General features: G+C 43.8%; 1 protein-coding gene across 6 annotated transcripts in view; it reads left to right on the plus strand.

The window, feature by feature from the left end:
• The first annotated feature begins 485 nt into the window (after positions 1-485).
• LOC120453005 (homeobox protein prospero) overlaps positions 486-16,244 on the plus strand; it is a 69,324-nt gene continuing 53,565 nt past the window's right edge. For 2 of the 6 annotated variants that reach the window (XM_039637512.2, XM_039637515.2), the window contains exons 1-2: positions 6,475-6,553; positions 10,609-10,657. The gene's annotated coding sequence lies outside the window, so the exon portion shown is untranslated. Of the gene's footprint in view, positions 576-4,269; positions 4,472-6,474; positions 6,554-10,608; positions 10,658-16,244 lie in introns of those variants that run through there. The other 4 variants (XM_039637516.2, XM_039637517.2, XM_039637514.1 and 1 more) reach the window with 3 other exon arrangements.

The following is a 16,244-nucleotide window of genomic DNA, read 5'->3' on the forward strand; positions in this document are numbered from 1 at the left end:
AGTAAAACGATTGAGTAACTCCAGTAACTCCAGTTTCAGTTCCGCACCGATTCCGATTTGAGCCAAAATTAAAACGTCTGAATTTGATTTCGATATCGTCTGGCCCGTTCCGTCTTCAAGTCTCGGCCAAAGGTTCGTCATCGTCCCGACACACTCTCAGTTTCTACAAATTCAGACGTAGATCCTTAGTTAATTCACCTTTTGTATTGTGCATTTCGGCAAGAGAATATATTTGGAAAGCATCCAGGGAAGTCAAAAAAAAAGAAGGAGAAGAAGAGCAGAAGTCAACACTCGAAATCGAAAACTACGAAATTACCTGAAAATTTTTAAACAACCAAAAAGTCTATAAATGCAACAAAAATTACACGCTAAATTTTACAAGTGCAAAATTTTCTTATAATAATTTATCAAAAAAATAAAAATAAATTGAAAAAAAATTAAAAAAAAAGAAGCATACAAAAAAAAACGGAACTTAGTGAGAAAATTGATCAAAGTTTAGAGAGAACATTAAATGCAAACGGAATATCAAAAAATTGTTGTGATGTGATATTTTTTCGATGTACTTTTATTTGAGGGTAAGTAGCGAACACTAATCAATTTAACTTTCAATCATAATTTTAAGACTTTTTCTGGTTACCTTTCCTAAGATTGCTCCATTCCTTCCATTCAATCATTTAATCATTGGTAAATAATTAGGTAAATAATAAACTTCGAAGCGTATACTTTTAGTTTGAGGTATTTTATATGTGGTTTGATTATGGAAAGTATCTAAATGAAAAATAAGCCTAACAACCTAACATAACATTAAATTGATTTAATAGGATAGATTTTATAGGATAGAAAATGGCGAATATAATGTTGAGCATTTAAGAAAAGATTATTGTTGATATCACCACTTTTGGAGGAGAAAGACATTGAAGACAGATATTAAATGTATAAGATGATTTTATAAGAATGAGAAGTATTGAATCCTACTTCTATCTTTCTATTTGAATCTTACTTGAACTGCTTACTTTTGCTACTTACTTGCTTATTTTTCTTTTATACTGATCTTATTCCAATGGTTTATTTGTAAAGTTATTGTAAAATGCATTTGTCTTCATATATTAAAAAAAAAACTGAGTTAGAACGAATTGAATGCTATAATCACGTTACAGAATTGTTTTTGCAATTGACAAATTTAAAAATAAAAGAATTATATTAATTTATTGTATACTTAATTTCATAGTCTTATGGCCAAGATCAAAATTATATTCTACGGGCGAAAGAAAACAAGGGAAGTACAGTTTTAGTTACTTAGCTAAAAGACATGTTTATTTTAAAGAGCCAAAATAATGGCCATATTGTTCAATATAAGTAATTACTTAGAGAAGAAATATCTCCTTTGAGTTTCTTGGTCCAGTGGGTCTGAAGATCGCAGAGGGCTTTCTCCGCGATTGAGCTCGGCTCTTATTCCCAAGGACTTCGTGTCCTGTCGTCGGGTGACGGCGTTCAGCTGCAGCAGCAACATGCAACAGCATCGTGTTGCTGGTATGCATGCGGCTCTCCCCAGCAGCAGCAGCAGGTTTAGTTGTAGTTGTAGACTTTTTGCTTTTCTACATCCTCACACACACATCTACATCCGCACACGAACACACACAGCAACACACACGAGTGCAAGACGCGAAGTTTTGGAGCCATGCACATAATGTAAACAAGGACATGCGCAATGCACCGCAGTGGCCTTCCCCGCTTCCCCAACAGGAGAAGTGCATTGCAGGCAATGCAATTGCCAACTAGAAGATAGCAGCAGCAGCAGCCAAAGGGGCAGTGGGTGGTTGGGGAGGATTTTGGGTGCTTTTGGGTGGTTGGGAGATGGGGTTTTGCTGGGTGGCTGCTTCATTTACCAGCGGCTGCACTAGTAAATAGCAGATGGCAGCGAAGTCGGCGTCGGCATCGCTGTCGACGCCAACTTGCCACAGTTTAGATGGGCAAAAAGGAAAACTCCAAAGAGCCAGAGAGAAAGACAGAGTGAGAGACAGAGAGGAAGAGGGAGAGACAGAGAGAGAGAGAGCGAGAGTGGGTAAGAAAGAGAGAGCGAGGGTCTGCGCAACGAGAGTGGCGAGTGCAGCCGAAAGGATGCAACGCTGCAAGGCAATTGCACTCCAGGACTCTCACACACACACACAAACGCATCCGCAAGCAGCTAGACTGAGGCGGTTGCTTCTTTTTTGGTTGTGTTGTCTCTTTTCGGCTTATTTTTAGAAGTCCTTTGCCCCCCCACAAACCCTTTCCTCTCTTGGCTGCATTTTATTTACTTGACCAAGCCTCGGAAATTTACATGGCCATCCGGGGGAGGGGGCTGCAGTGTCCACAGCACTAGCAGTAGCAGCAGCTGTTCCTGGAGCCCCAGCACGTGCAGCAAGCAACTGCCCTTCAGCCGCCTAGCCACCCAGCCACCCACCTGCCTGCGTGATTTGTGCGTTGCAAGGATGCTGATGCCGATGCCGATGCCAATGCTGATGATGATGATGCTGATGGCGATGATGAGGCATCTCGTAATGTTCTGGGGCCGAGAAAAGGGAGCAGGAGAAGGAGCAGGGAGCAGGTGGTGGTGCAGCTGCATTTCCTAGCCAGCACCGCCGTGCGTGGTTGGTCGGCTCAAAAAGGGTCGGCGGAATTGAGTGGGTTGGGCTGGGTTGGCTAGGCTGGCTGGGCTTGAAGTGTGGGCGCGTAGACATTGCGTAGAGTTGGAGCCAAGTTTTTTCTATTTCTTGATGGGGCAGGGGCAGCCTGGTCCACCCACATCACCCACTCCTGCTCCTCCCTCCCTCTCCCCTGTTGGACCGCGCTTCATTCGCACATCGAGTGGTCAAAGTACATAGATACCGTATGCCCGTATGTGAGTGTGTATGTGTGTGCGCTTTTTGCGCGCGCGAACTTTTGCCAAAGGAAAAAAACTTAAACAGAGATGCTTTTACATACGAAGGGTGGGAGTTTTTCGGATGGCTCACTGCATTTTGCGCGTCTGTAGCTTTTTTTGGCGGCCGTCGATGAATGGGGTGCGAAGGGATGGGGCGTGGGGTGTGTGGTGGTCCCCGGCCTGGTGGAGGCCATGTACGCGTCGTCGTTTGCCAAAGTCCGTGTCCGTGTCGCGATGACGGAACGCCGAGCGAACTGAACGCAACGCAACGCAACGCATCGCATCGCATCGCATCTATCGGCATCGGAAGGCATCGGCCGGGCACCGCAGTTGGCATACGGCTTTTGGACGTCTTTTGAGTAGAACATTGCTTTTTTATATTCTCGGCTCGACGCACCGCACCGAGCAAAAGAAGTAACGCCAACGCCGCGTAACGATAGCTGCCGCTCCAGCGAGGAGCCGCAGAGTTGGTCCAAGTCGTCGACGGTTCGGTTCAGTTTCGGACTTGCTTATTTTCTAAAAAATCCAGCAACCAGCAACTAGCACACACACACGCCGTGGAGTGGAGTGGAGTGAGGCCGCATTATTATATATAAAATATATATATTGCATATATATATATATATACGGTATAGAATATAGATATATATATAAATGGGTGCAAAGTGCGCGCGCGTTTGCCGCCCCCAAAGTCAAACGCCCATGCCTCTCAACCCGCTGAGGGGCTGAGGCTTCAGTTGCAGTTCGAGTGCCATCAAATACTATTTATATACAATAAATGAAATAAAATATATACAAATATATATATATATATATATGTCTAAAAATATATGCATCCGGCCGCGAGTGTCCTTTCGTGTGCGTTCGTGTGTGTGTGTGTGTGCGTCAGCGGGTGTGTGTAACAATAACAGCTTCGATTGAAAGCAAACAACGAAATTCTAAAGCAATCATCTGATTTTTTTGACATATCCAATTGATTATTAAATACTACGCCGCTGCCCCCATAAAGACCAAAATTTAAAACGCTTCATTAATTCAAAACGATTCGCTGACATCTTGAACCCAAAGATCCAGCTTCGATTGCAACAGTCCAGTCAACGGCGTCCACTCGTCTGCGTCGTCGTCTGCTGGCATCTAACTTATAATTCGAATGCCCCAAGATGCTAGTCCCAAGAAAACTGAATCCTCCGATAAGCAAGATGCTATTAAACTATTAAGATTTTGAACGGAAAACCCAAAAAAAAAAAATAAGTCTACTGACTGACCTCTCATGTTTGCACACACTCTGATCCTGGTGCAATCCAACAGAAACTGCGAGGCACTGCAACCGATCGAAAAGCCGCCAGATTTCCACAGCGATCCTCTGGAGCGGCTGTCTCAGCTTTTCCAGTTGGACTGCTCGCACCGTTCCGCGTTCCCGGCGACGGCGACGCAGACAACGATGCTAGAGTGGCCAACGAACTGCCTCACAGGACTCACCAGGATCCTTGCGATCAGCCAGGCCATTGCCGTGGACACGAGAGAAAATCTAAACACCGCCATGTATAAATAACATCAGTAAATTGTCCTGTACGTGATCGAAAATAATCATGACCCATGCTCAACGCCCCCAATGCACTTGTCCATCATAATATCATATAATATTGCACATGTGGGATACTAATTTATATTATTAATAAGGAGCTGAGTGTTCTTAATATTTGAGAAGTATATTTTATGGAATTGATTAGGTAGGATGACCCTTCAAAACATAACAAACACTTTTTCATACGAAAAAATGGGTTTTTTTTCCTAAAGGACATTGAATTTTATTTTATACACATTGAAGAGCTTTGGACTTTTTTATGCTTAAACCCAATTTATTATTTGGCGTGTCCCTATTTTATTGAAAATTAAAAAATGTTTCCAATTTTCTATATTACAAATAGATATTGATATACATTCAATAGCTTTTACAATATTTGCTTTTACTTGTCGCTTCTTTACCGCTCTGTTTTCATAAGAAAAACTACTTGTTAGCTTCATTTGAGTACCTCTCAAGCTTCAGCACGTGCTTGCCCGCTAAAACATAAAAAGACTATATTAGAATGGGGCCCATTTGTTGCAACTCGAGATATTAAATGACACAAGCTTAGAGTCCTTTCCCCAGCGAAAGTACCGACGGCAACTCTGAGTGCTTTCTTCTCAGCAATCTCAGAGTAGGGTTTTCATCTTCGAGTATCTTGTGGAATGCATTTTGAACATAGGGGAATCTTCAGTAGCGGAGAATGTTCTGAGAATGGCTTTTTGAACCATGTGGGGATGCTCTTTCTGCCTTCCCCCCTCACTAACACTTGCCTAACCAGGCTCACACACACACAGGCACACAAAATCCCCTGCCCATTCTCCATTTTGTCAAGCTGCCCCAACTGGCAGCGACGTCGACGCCAGCAGCGCTGCTTGCCCCTCCATGAACGAGTATTTGAAATGCGCACTAGCTCTAGCTCAAAGAGCTTATGTGCCTGTGTGTGTGCGTGGCTCCCCTCCGATGTGGCGATGTGTGCGTGTGGGAGAGTATCCGGTTTCGGGTGGGTGGGCAACTCAGGAAGTCCTGGCTGCGCTGCCGCTGCCGCTGATTTTATTTGCAAAGCCCCACTGTGTGTGCTTTTGCCGTTGCCTTTGGCTTTGCAATGCCTCCCTGGGAAATATACTCCTCCCCCCGGATATTCGCGTATTTTTTCGCGGCTGCGGCGGGCAAACATTTTTTGCTGCCAATACACATACCAGCGCACTCACACCCATACACACACACACACACTGGCTGGGGCAGAGAGCCGCGGCAACGACAACGCAACGACAACGACAACGACACCGTCAGCGGTCGTCCTCGGCCTATTCGCGGCGAAATAATTTTTCGCATTTTTAGTACAAAGCTTCACATCAACGTCGTCGTACAAACAAATTTTTATTTTCGGATTTTTCAATTACGTTTTCATTTATTTTTAAGTATTAAGTTTGCGTGCACTCAAAAAAAACAACCAAAAACAAAAAGCAACTAAATCAGCAACTAAAACTCGAACAAAATCATAAGGAAATTCATACCCAGAAAACAGTTGATAGATCGTGTGTCCAAACATCGAAATCAAAAAACAAAAAAAAAAACTCATTCAGACCACAAAAGAATCGAACCACATTTACCGGCTTCCAAAGAACGATTCTCAAGTGTTTTTTCGCCGTATCTCCAAAAGTCTCGACTAAACTCTCAACCGGCAGGAACTCTCGACGATTCTCAGTTTGTTATATGTTTGAACTTGTTTGCCCTCCCACAACACAAAATCATCAGTCCATTTTAGTTATTTAAAATATCAAAAAATAAAAAAACGAATAACGAATGATATTTGAAAAACAAAGATTACGAAAAAGTCGCGAACAAATTGAATAGAATAAAACACTAGATGAACAAAGACACAAGTTACAAAATTCAAATGTAAAATCAAAAGTACAAAGCAAAAAAGATTGTTGGCAACATTTTTATAAGTATATATACGTATTATTATGATTTGTATATATTTTTTATACGAACTCAAAACTACAGAGTCCAAAACTCAATTTTGATACGCAGAATTGCAGAATTGCAGAATTGCCCATGTGATGCTCCGAATCCTCCGACGGGTAAGCAAAAAGTGTGTGTTATCTTCTCCTGATTAGAAGACGCTGGCAGAGCGAAAGAGAAGGGGCGACAGAGAGAGAGGGCGAGAGAGTGAGAGAGATGCGAAGAGAAAGGGGTCCTGTTCTCGGACTTCTGCTTTCGAAAGTGTCTGAACCGGCAATACGAAGAATGCCAGCAGCAGGCTTCGGGTCTTCGTGCCTTCGTGCCTGATTTTCGGCTGCTTCGTGTCCTGCTGCTTTCTAATTGCGTCCTCTCTCTGCCGGCGTCTGTGTGCGTATGTCTGTGTCTGTGTGTGTGAGTGTGAGTGTGTGCGACTGTGAGTGCATTACATTATCCTGAGGCAGCGGGTACACCTACACCTACGCAGCAGCTTCGGCATCCGATTCCGAATCCGCTCCGATTGCGACTCGGCAAGGACCTCAGCTTGCTGCGGCCGCTGCCTGCCTGCTTCTTCTCTTCTAGTTCTTCTTAAGCTACGCGCGCGTACGGTCGTACCGCCCGCCCGCCCGCCGCTCATCCCGCTCGTCCCGCTCGTGGCCGTTCGTTTTGGCCATCGGCTCCTCCTTGGAGCGCTTCTTCGTGCAGGTATGCGTGCGGTTGTGTGTGTGAGCAGGCGCACACTTACTTGCACTTACTGCGTGTAGGAAATTATCTGCTCCCTCTGTCGCTGCCGGCGTCGCCTAATACATATATAAATAATATATATTATTATATGGGATATACATATATTTAAAAGCGACGACGCTCGTGTATATAGAAAAGGCAGCTCGTTATCGCAGATGCCTGGATAAGGGATGCCAGGGAGTAGGGAGAAGGACCGCCTGCTTGCAAGAAAGTGTAGCACACTTATGTGGGCAGACGTTGACTGAAGCAGCAGCCATAGCAGCAATAGCAGCGGCGGCAGCTGAGACGGAAACGGAAACGGAGTCCGAATTCTCGACTTCGACTTCGACTGAGGCAGCGCCTTGGTCTTCTGGCACTTTACTTTCGCAGTCTAGAATACAAAATTCAGTACGTTTCCAGTCACGCGCGCTGGCAGAAGTTTTGCTTGCGTATGTCTTCTACCGACGACGTCGACGAACGCCGCCTCGACTTGTGTAAAAATTCCAATCACTCCACATAAATTATTAAAATAAAATAATAATAAAATATTAACAAAACAACATAAAAAAAAAACAAAAAAAATAAAAAATTGTGTAGCGTGCATTAGCTGTGTGTCTGAGTTGAAGCATCAATTCAAATCAGTTTCAAATCAATCAAATCTAAGAAAATATAATTATTTTAAATCAAATAAATAATAATAAATATTTAAATTAAATAAATAAATCAATTTCATTATCACATAAACTAGAAATAACTATTAACAGCCTAGTTCAGCCAGCTCAATCGTCTCGCCCATCGAACCCAGTCACAGATCCTCCTCAATTAGCTCAGGTGTCGCTGTCTTGTGGTACGTGCAACTTGCGGCGCGTTTATTCGCTGCCTTCTTTCGCGATTAGCCAACCAAAGGGCCACACACACTCTCCAACGAAGTCCAAAAAAAAAAAAAAAGAAATTGAAAAAAATACTAAACAAAAAAACCATCGAACACACCAACACACACGTAATCGGGCGCCACTTGCTGCTGTTGCTGTGGCATTGGTGGCCACATTGCGCATACGACATGTTAGCCCGCAATTATCCTGCCTGCGCATTGGCAGGCGTCGCGTCTTAGCTTTGACGGGGAAAAACTTGGCAGGAAATTATCTAAAGCGCTCAAGGCAGCCAGAGCCTCAGATTCGCCGCAGCCCCGCTCAACTTAGTCAGCAACTTTTCACAGACACTCGCACTCACACACACACACGTACACCAGCCATACTTATACTTATATAGTTGAGATATAGAGGGTCGTGTCTAATTTTATATAAATACTCTCACACAGACCCTGGCACACTCGGAGCCGAATATGAAAGCTTTGGGGCTTCGTTTCTTGAAAGACATTTGATCGTCTTGGCTGGCAGCGAATGCAGCGCAGCAGCAGCGGTCAGTTAGGAGGTTTGTCCTTAGTCAGTTGGTCACTCAGCTAGGGAACAACAACAGCGCAGTCCACATTAGTCAGTAATCAGTAATCAGTTACCCGTTCAAGTCCACACTTCGATGATGGTACGTGCCAGGTTTGGGGATGATGAGAACATCTCAGAAGGATGTTTTAAATAAATAACTTGCTGAAACTGTGACAAAGTGCGCCCAAATTACGACTGTGAAAAAAACAACACAAAAAAACCAACTCAGAAATTAAATGTTGTGAAAACAGTGCTACGAAAGTAATACCAATAAATGACTAAATATATAAAAAACATTAACAAAATAAGTTTTAGAACTACATTTTTTTGTGGTTTCTTTATATTCACTTCTAAGTTGTTAATCGTAGTAATAAACCAATCAAATTTTAATTTCTTTACAATTTTAGATTGTATATTTTAAGCCTAACATTATTAATTGTGTAATGAAATAGATTTTTTTCTCATTTCTGAAATCTCTAGGAATATTAGATTTTTGTTCTGCTATTTTTTTCATCTATTAAATATATTCTTTTTTTCACAAACAGAATACCGAAACCTAGCTAAAAAAAAACAAAGCCATAAAACACACAAAAAAAGAAAAGTCTTGCAAAATAAATAAGAAAGAAAAAATGATCGAAATTCTAAATTAAACTTCTAAAAAAACGAAAGCGCTGCGGCAACAAACCTTTGGAAAACCCCTTTGAAAGAAACGTATAAATTAACTAATAAATGCAAAATAACTAAATTCATAAAACCGGAAATGCTCTGAAACAGTGAAAAGTGTGGCATAGTTTTCGGTGTGCATCGACATGAAGTGACAACAAATGCAGCAAGCCGTGCGGCGGCGCCTTAAAAATAAATGAATCCGCTAGCGACCAAAGAAAAGTTTTTAATAATTAGTGAGCCCTGATGACCCCACTCCCCGGCCCCCGTTGACCGCAGCGCTAGAGTGAATTGTGTTCGCCCCCCCCAAAGTCCCAAACGAAAAAAATTACCCCTGAAAGTAAAAAGTCTGTGCACAGCGACTCGGCCAGAGAAATGAGCCGCCCTCATCCGAATTCCGAAATGCATCACCAGCGACCGGAGCGGTCAGCGGCACCCACCCGCCCGCTCCTGCTCCTGGCAGCGGTACAGTTCCGCTCCTCGGGAGCGACTGGCGCTGCCGCCGCTCCAGCCGCCAGCTGCCAACGCTGAACACACGGCCGCCATGAAGCGGGGCGATCCTCTGAAGCGGCTCGATTCGCACTCGCCACTGGCATTGTAACTTAAATTAAGGGTAAAATATCGCAAATGGTATTGGTGCAAAAAAACAAAAAAAACCAAGCAAACAAACAATGAAAACAAACCAAAAATCTAAGAACATTTCATCCCAACTCGAACTGAACATTCAAGAAAACCTTATATGTTGTGTCTATACAAACCTATACAATAGTTTTAGGCAGTTGAGAGCGCAGATAAAATATAGAGAAGCTGCAAGTTTTTACATATTCTAAATTAATTATTAATTTATTATTCAAGATAGAAACTGAACGTAAAACAAATTTAAATCTATCAGTATATTAATATTAATAAATATGTTCAATGATGTGAATTACTTTTGATATTTTTGAAGCTGAAAGTCAAATATTTATTTTATTATTTTTGGACCCACACCAATTATTTGTTATTGCAGCTTCGTGGATCTAATTTATTTGTACCTATTAATCAAACACTACCCATTTTTTGTCAATACCACATTTATTTTATTTTCGCTTGCAGCTTGTGACTTGCAAACCCATCCAATTACTGATAAATATTAAACCGATAAAACCGCTAAATAGCTCGCACTTAAAACAATCCAGTTGAGTTAGCATTTCGACAGCAAGAGAGACAGATTCCTTAAGACATAGGGCTTGTGAACTCCCCCCCTTTAAATTCTCCACAACATTTTCAGCCTACCATCTGAACCAATTGACCAGATTACTAATCTCACATTTACGTTGCGCCCTGTGCCATCGTCTGCTTTCTACTTGCAGGTTACACCATATCGAGAAGTTATCCAATGAGAAAGCCGCTTAAATTTTGGTAAGTCAACTCCAGTGTTCATCCTCTTACTTTAAGTCTGGGTCCAGTCTTGGTCTAATGAAACGCCTTTGTGCTCGAGTGGACTTCATTTTTTAATTAGAAAGTCAACACACACACACACACACAGACACACACACCACTCACACTCACACACTCACGGGGGTGAGGCGAAGTATCCTTAATCGAAAAGTGCTGGCATATGGAGAGGCGCCTTTGTGAGCTGCAGGACTCTGCAATCCCCGCTCGCTTGTTTGCCTTTGTTTATTTGTGTGCTACTTAAGATGAAATGGCAAAGAAAACTGACAGAGATGGTTGTTGGGCTACTAGGACTACAAGGACTACTAGGTGGTGTGGAGGGTCGGGGCAACTGAATCCCGCATCTGCCCTGTGTCCGTTTCAATTTCTCCTACCAAGTCAGCTCTTCACGCAGACATTTTCTTTGACTTTCCACCCGCCAGGGCTGCTGGGAGAAAATAAAAAAGGAAAACAAACAGAGGCGTCTGGGCTAGAAGTAGTAGAAGAAGGCGACTGTAGGGAGCAGTGTGCAGTGCAACAGCGGAAACGGAAATTGCTGAAGTTGCATGTGTGTGCCGTGTCCTTACCCTCCTCTGCTCTCTAACGTGTGCATCTCTCTCTGTATGTGTGTGTGTGTGTGTAATGAGGCACCGTGTTATCCTTTTGCTGACAGCAGACGCCGCTAGTTGCTGCGTTGTTGGATTTACAAGCAGGCTGCAATTATTTTCAGCTTAAGCGACAAAATAGAAGGAAGCAAGTCTTAAGCATTTACCATTTCCCAGTCTCGTTATTATCCAGCTCGATGCCGTGTAAATGAGTTTGCTGCAGTTTTTACTTGTTATTGCCAACTTCACTGCTGCCTGTTCTGCTCTTATATTTTTCTCGTTTAAATCCACTCGGAGTAGGAAGTTTGGCCCTACGGCTTGAGTTGCTCATGTGCAGCCATCGCAACCCCTTTTGCCTGCCTGCCTGTCTTCATTCCTTCCAGTGCATAAGTAAGTGCACCCAAGGCTACTTATGAAAAATGCTAAATTAAAGTTGACTTTTAGGCGCACAACGCTGCGGCATTCCACCAACTCATGCCCCTTATATGTATGTAGTTAGCTACCCAAGACCCGGCCAAGTTGCTGGTTTCATTTGTTTTATTAGCTGCGAAGAAAGTTTCACGGCGACCTACACAAAATGTTTAGTACATTGTACGAAACACGGAAACTTTGGCCAGCATCCAGGTGGAAATGTCATGTAGAAAGTTTTGGGCCTTCGAAAGTTCGCAGCATCGAAACCTTTCGCCATGCACGGCCAACTCCTCTGATGGTCGGCCGGAAATCGTTTTAAGAGCGGAAGTGAAAATTTCTACCATGCAGCTGAGCGCAACCATCTAAATATACATCTATACATGGCCCTCGAATAATCTCTTATTGAGACCGAACAATATAAAAAACACACAGTGTACGAGTATGTGGGGCGGGCATAGAAGGTGGGGGAGAAGGTGGCGGTATGAAACGCAAATTCATTCAATTGCGAAAAGAAAATTACCCTAAAACGCGCCACAGAAGCCGAAAGAGACAGAGACAGAGGCAGAGCGCCGCAACAAGTCACGATGATTATCTGGAATTAAATAAAGCACACATTCGCGGCATATAGTATAAACCGATTCCGATTCCGAGTCCGACTAAAGTATCCAACTTGCGCCGGCCAATGGCAGCGCTCACTTGAGCGGCGACCAAGTTGCACGCCTCGCTGAGCAAATGTCGCGGCCCTCGCCGAAATGACCCTACAGCCCGCTCCTCAAAACAACCAACCACCCAGCCACCCATCCACCCACTGACCACCCCCCGCCCAGTGGAAACTACAACTACAGCAGTCTGCTCGGTTCCGTTCTATTCCGTTTCCAGCGCTGGAAATTAAGTCAGCAAATGACTTGTAGAATATCAACACATGTCCAGCGTCCGTCCGTCCGGCTTTCTGTTAGTCTGCGATACTCTACCAAATAGTACGTTGAATTCTCTAAGTGGAATATATATGTGGGGTCAACATAAAAATTATGAAAAAATCTTGTCCTTAACTTTTTACTGATTAGACAACTGCAGCTCCCTGGAAAACGTAGTAGACCATAAATAACTACATGAACATTTAATTGATCATAACTGAACAGTAGATAAGATAGGATGATAAAAGCAATTAGTGTATTCTTTATAGTTGACGTTGGCATAGATAACATATTGAAATTCCAGATTAATAAAGCAAATACTAGGTAGCTGATCAGAATGTTCAAGCTATTTCGTATGCCAATGTAATTTGAAATGGAAGAGAACGAAAATCAGAGGGCATCCAAGTAACGCAGTGCTGGCTAGAATAGATCTTTCTTGTTTTTGTTCGCCTATTTCGGACATTGACAAACTATTGCAACAGATCAGCGGTCGAGCAGCAGCCAGGCGAGCAACAAGATAATCAAGTGTAATTTATTTCGTATTTGGTGCGCGCCATGCATGAGCTCGAGCACCACGACAAGTGCGAGTGCGAGTACGAGTACGAGTACGAGCATCTGTGCGATGTCATCTAGTTCGAGTATCTAGTATCTAGTATTTAGTATCTAGAGAGTAGTCCACACACACACATACACACTTGCATGAGACAACCATTTGGCGTAGACTTATATAAACTAGCAGGCGAATCAAGCCTCAGCCCAACCCCCAAAACTAGACCGGATGCACGAGCACTTGGCGTGAGGCGATCTGAGTCGATTTGGACTGGTGTCACGTCTCATATGGCGAAATCATTCAAGCATCCCATCCCATCCCATCCCATCCCATCCACTGCACTGTGCTCTGGTCAGATCTGGCTTTATTCGGCGCTATCTCGATCGCTCGACTGCAGTGCACTGCTCATGCCAAGGCTCTAAGCTACACTTGAAATATTTGGTTAATAGAAAACAATGCAATTAAATGGCCATTATCATTAGGGTGTGGGGTTACTGGTTCTATATCTCTTATATATTTATCAATTTTTATAATTCGCCAACCATTTTCATTTCAAGCCCAATATTTGATTATCATATTTATTGTTTTATCTTCAAGCTAGCTTAAGTAAACGTGATTACTGTTAATCATTTGTGGCATAATTTCCAAGCAAACAAGCCGCCCATAACGATATTGTCAAGTGTAAGTCCAGGCGGAAGCCCAATGCTTTCCACTTTCCCACGTGCTCCGGTCCACAACAAGTGGTCGAGACACACCCTCAGTCCACTAACCCATCCCCTTTTCCCGACTCGACCCGGCCACACCACACAACACCACTCCATTTCCACTGCCACATCCACTGCCCATTTCCCTCGCCATGCAGCACGCACCAAAGTGGCCGAAAGCAGGGGAGAGCCAGCACAAATACGTATTAAAACGTTAATAATATGCGAGGGCCGGCAACTCATGACAGCTCCAGCTCCAGCTTCAGCTTCAGGTTCAGCCCGCGAAAGTTGCCGGTTGCGATGAAAAGCCGCAGACAGCGGAGCAGCCGGCCAGGTGAAGGTGCCTGCCTGCCTGCCTGTCCAGCGCAAATCTTTCAAGAGTAGTTCCGCTTTTTTGTTGTGCCCACAGTCACGGCGACACTTCCGCTGCTGGGTCATTTAAAAGGTGCCGTGGCAGTGGGTGTGGAGTCGAACGTGGACGTGGAGGTGGAGGTGCTGGGGCATGTGTCACCAAGAACTGGGCACCTGAGCTGCACTGTTTTCGGCTCTCTGATGATTATCTTCATATTGTTTACAATTAAAACAATGACCGGTTTTCCAAAGGGGGCGGAGGCGTGAAATGTGCGGCACAGACCAAGTTGAAGCCTCACTAGGCTCCCAACTACCGACTACCGACTCCCGACTACCGACTTTTGGTAATTACTTTCGGGCCGGGCGGAAGTGCTCACCATTTTGTTTGTTGTTTCCTCGACTTTATTTCTTACTGCGTATTGGCCAGTAATAATAATGCCCAAAGTTTCTGTGGGCCGGGTCCAAAGTTTCGTTCTGCCAGTTGAGCAGACTGAATGTTAGTTTGGATTGGTATAGCATGGTATGGTACGATTGTTTCGTACGAGAGTGGTGGGGGTAGTGGGTGTATTTCTTTGCGCTTCCGTAAGCAGCAAAACGGTATTTTTCTATATTCTCCAGTCGCTGGGGGGCGGAGAATTGATTTCGCCGCGCTTCGCATTTGTTGACTTGACTCGGACGGCTTGATTTAAGTAGGGGAAGAAGTGAGCCTCTATTATGTCTTATAAAAAAAGCTAGACGGACGCCTATTGGTTGTCTTTTTGGAGAGCGGAACAGACAGAAGAGGAACCTCCGCCAGCTAGAGGAAAGTCGGAAAGTTGAGCGGGGTGACTGCGACCACAGAAAGTTTGACCAGGCCGAGCTCTAATCAATAAATCACTTCAAGGTTTTCTTAATTAAAACTTTTCCCTTGCGCCCAACCACAAAAAGACTTGTCGAAACATACTTGTAGACCAAACTTTTTACACAATCCATGGGAAAAAAAGGACATAAAAATTGATTAACTACCGGGCGACCACAAAAAACAAGGACGAGCGCAAGCAAAGTTTCGAACCCTTTCCAATAAGAAAAAGTTTCGACTTGAGCAAGAAAAGTGGCAGCCAAAGAAGACACAGCAATAAGGATCGTAGCAGGGATATGAAACTATTGCACATAAAAACTGAAAACTATTAAGCGCTTAAGTCAGCCGGAAAATGAGACAAAATAGTTGGCCAACTAAGCTCCGGCTGAGCACAAAGTTGAGGAATAAGCGAGCCATTAATTAAGGGTTGCGGCATAAGAAACTAAATCATTTTGGGCTGGGTGAAAAGAAAAGAACATTCGAAATCGCATAGTACTAATTGGCAAGCGCGAAAAGAACAATGGTAAAGAAAAAGCCGAGCAAAAAGTCAAAGATGAAAAGCCTGGAAAATGTTTCTTAAGCGACCGCAAAAGGCCGGCGAAAGGAAAAATGTGAAAAATCAAAGGAAGCGACGGCCCCACTTGACATTACAGCAGGTTAAGCCCCATAGCACGGGTCTCGGTTACAGTTTCTTGTGGCACTTCTTGGGCCGTAAAATATTTACCCAGGGTAAACAATACAAACCGCTCTGGGGAAGGAGAATGGAAGTGGGCGAACCTTTTGTCACTACCAAATCTCGGCTGGCCCTGAAAACTTGGCTATTGACATAATTGTGGGTGGCAGTGGCCCAGGATTCAGGACTCAGGACTCAGGACTAAGAACTCAGTACTCCGTACCCAAGTCACACTCAAGGCGTTGCCGGCAGACACTTGAAGGCGGTGATGCCCCCACTTTTACCGAAGAAACGAAGACGAATCCACCCTCAATTAGATGTGAAGAGCCTTGGCTTACACTTGGCCAATTTGGCACCCAGTCCACTGGATAAATGGGTTTAACTTGCAGTTACAGTTCAACTTCCATTTACACGCTCGTTACGAGTTGTTGCCGCAAATTAGCCAGGCTCTTTGTTCTGCGAGACGTTGCTGATTAGTCCTAGATGGCTTTCTTATTGGCACTTCCGGGCGAAACTTTTGCTGCAC

Source organism: Drosophila santomea, chromosome 3R (genome assembly GCF_016746245.2).
Source record: "Drosophila santomea strain STO CAGO 1482 chromosome 3R, Prin_Dsan_1.1, whole genome shotgun sequence".
In the NCBI taxonomy this organism is placed as follows: domain Eukaryota; kingdom Metazoa; phylum Arthropoda; class Insecta; order Diptera; family Drosophilidae; genus Drosophila; species Drosophila santomea.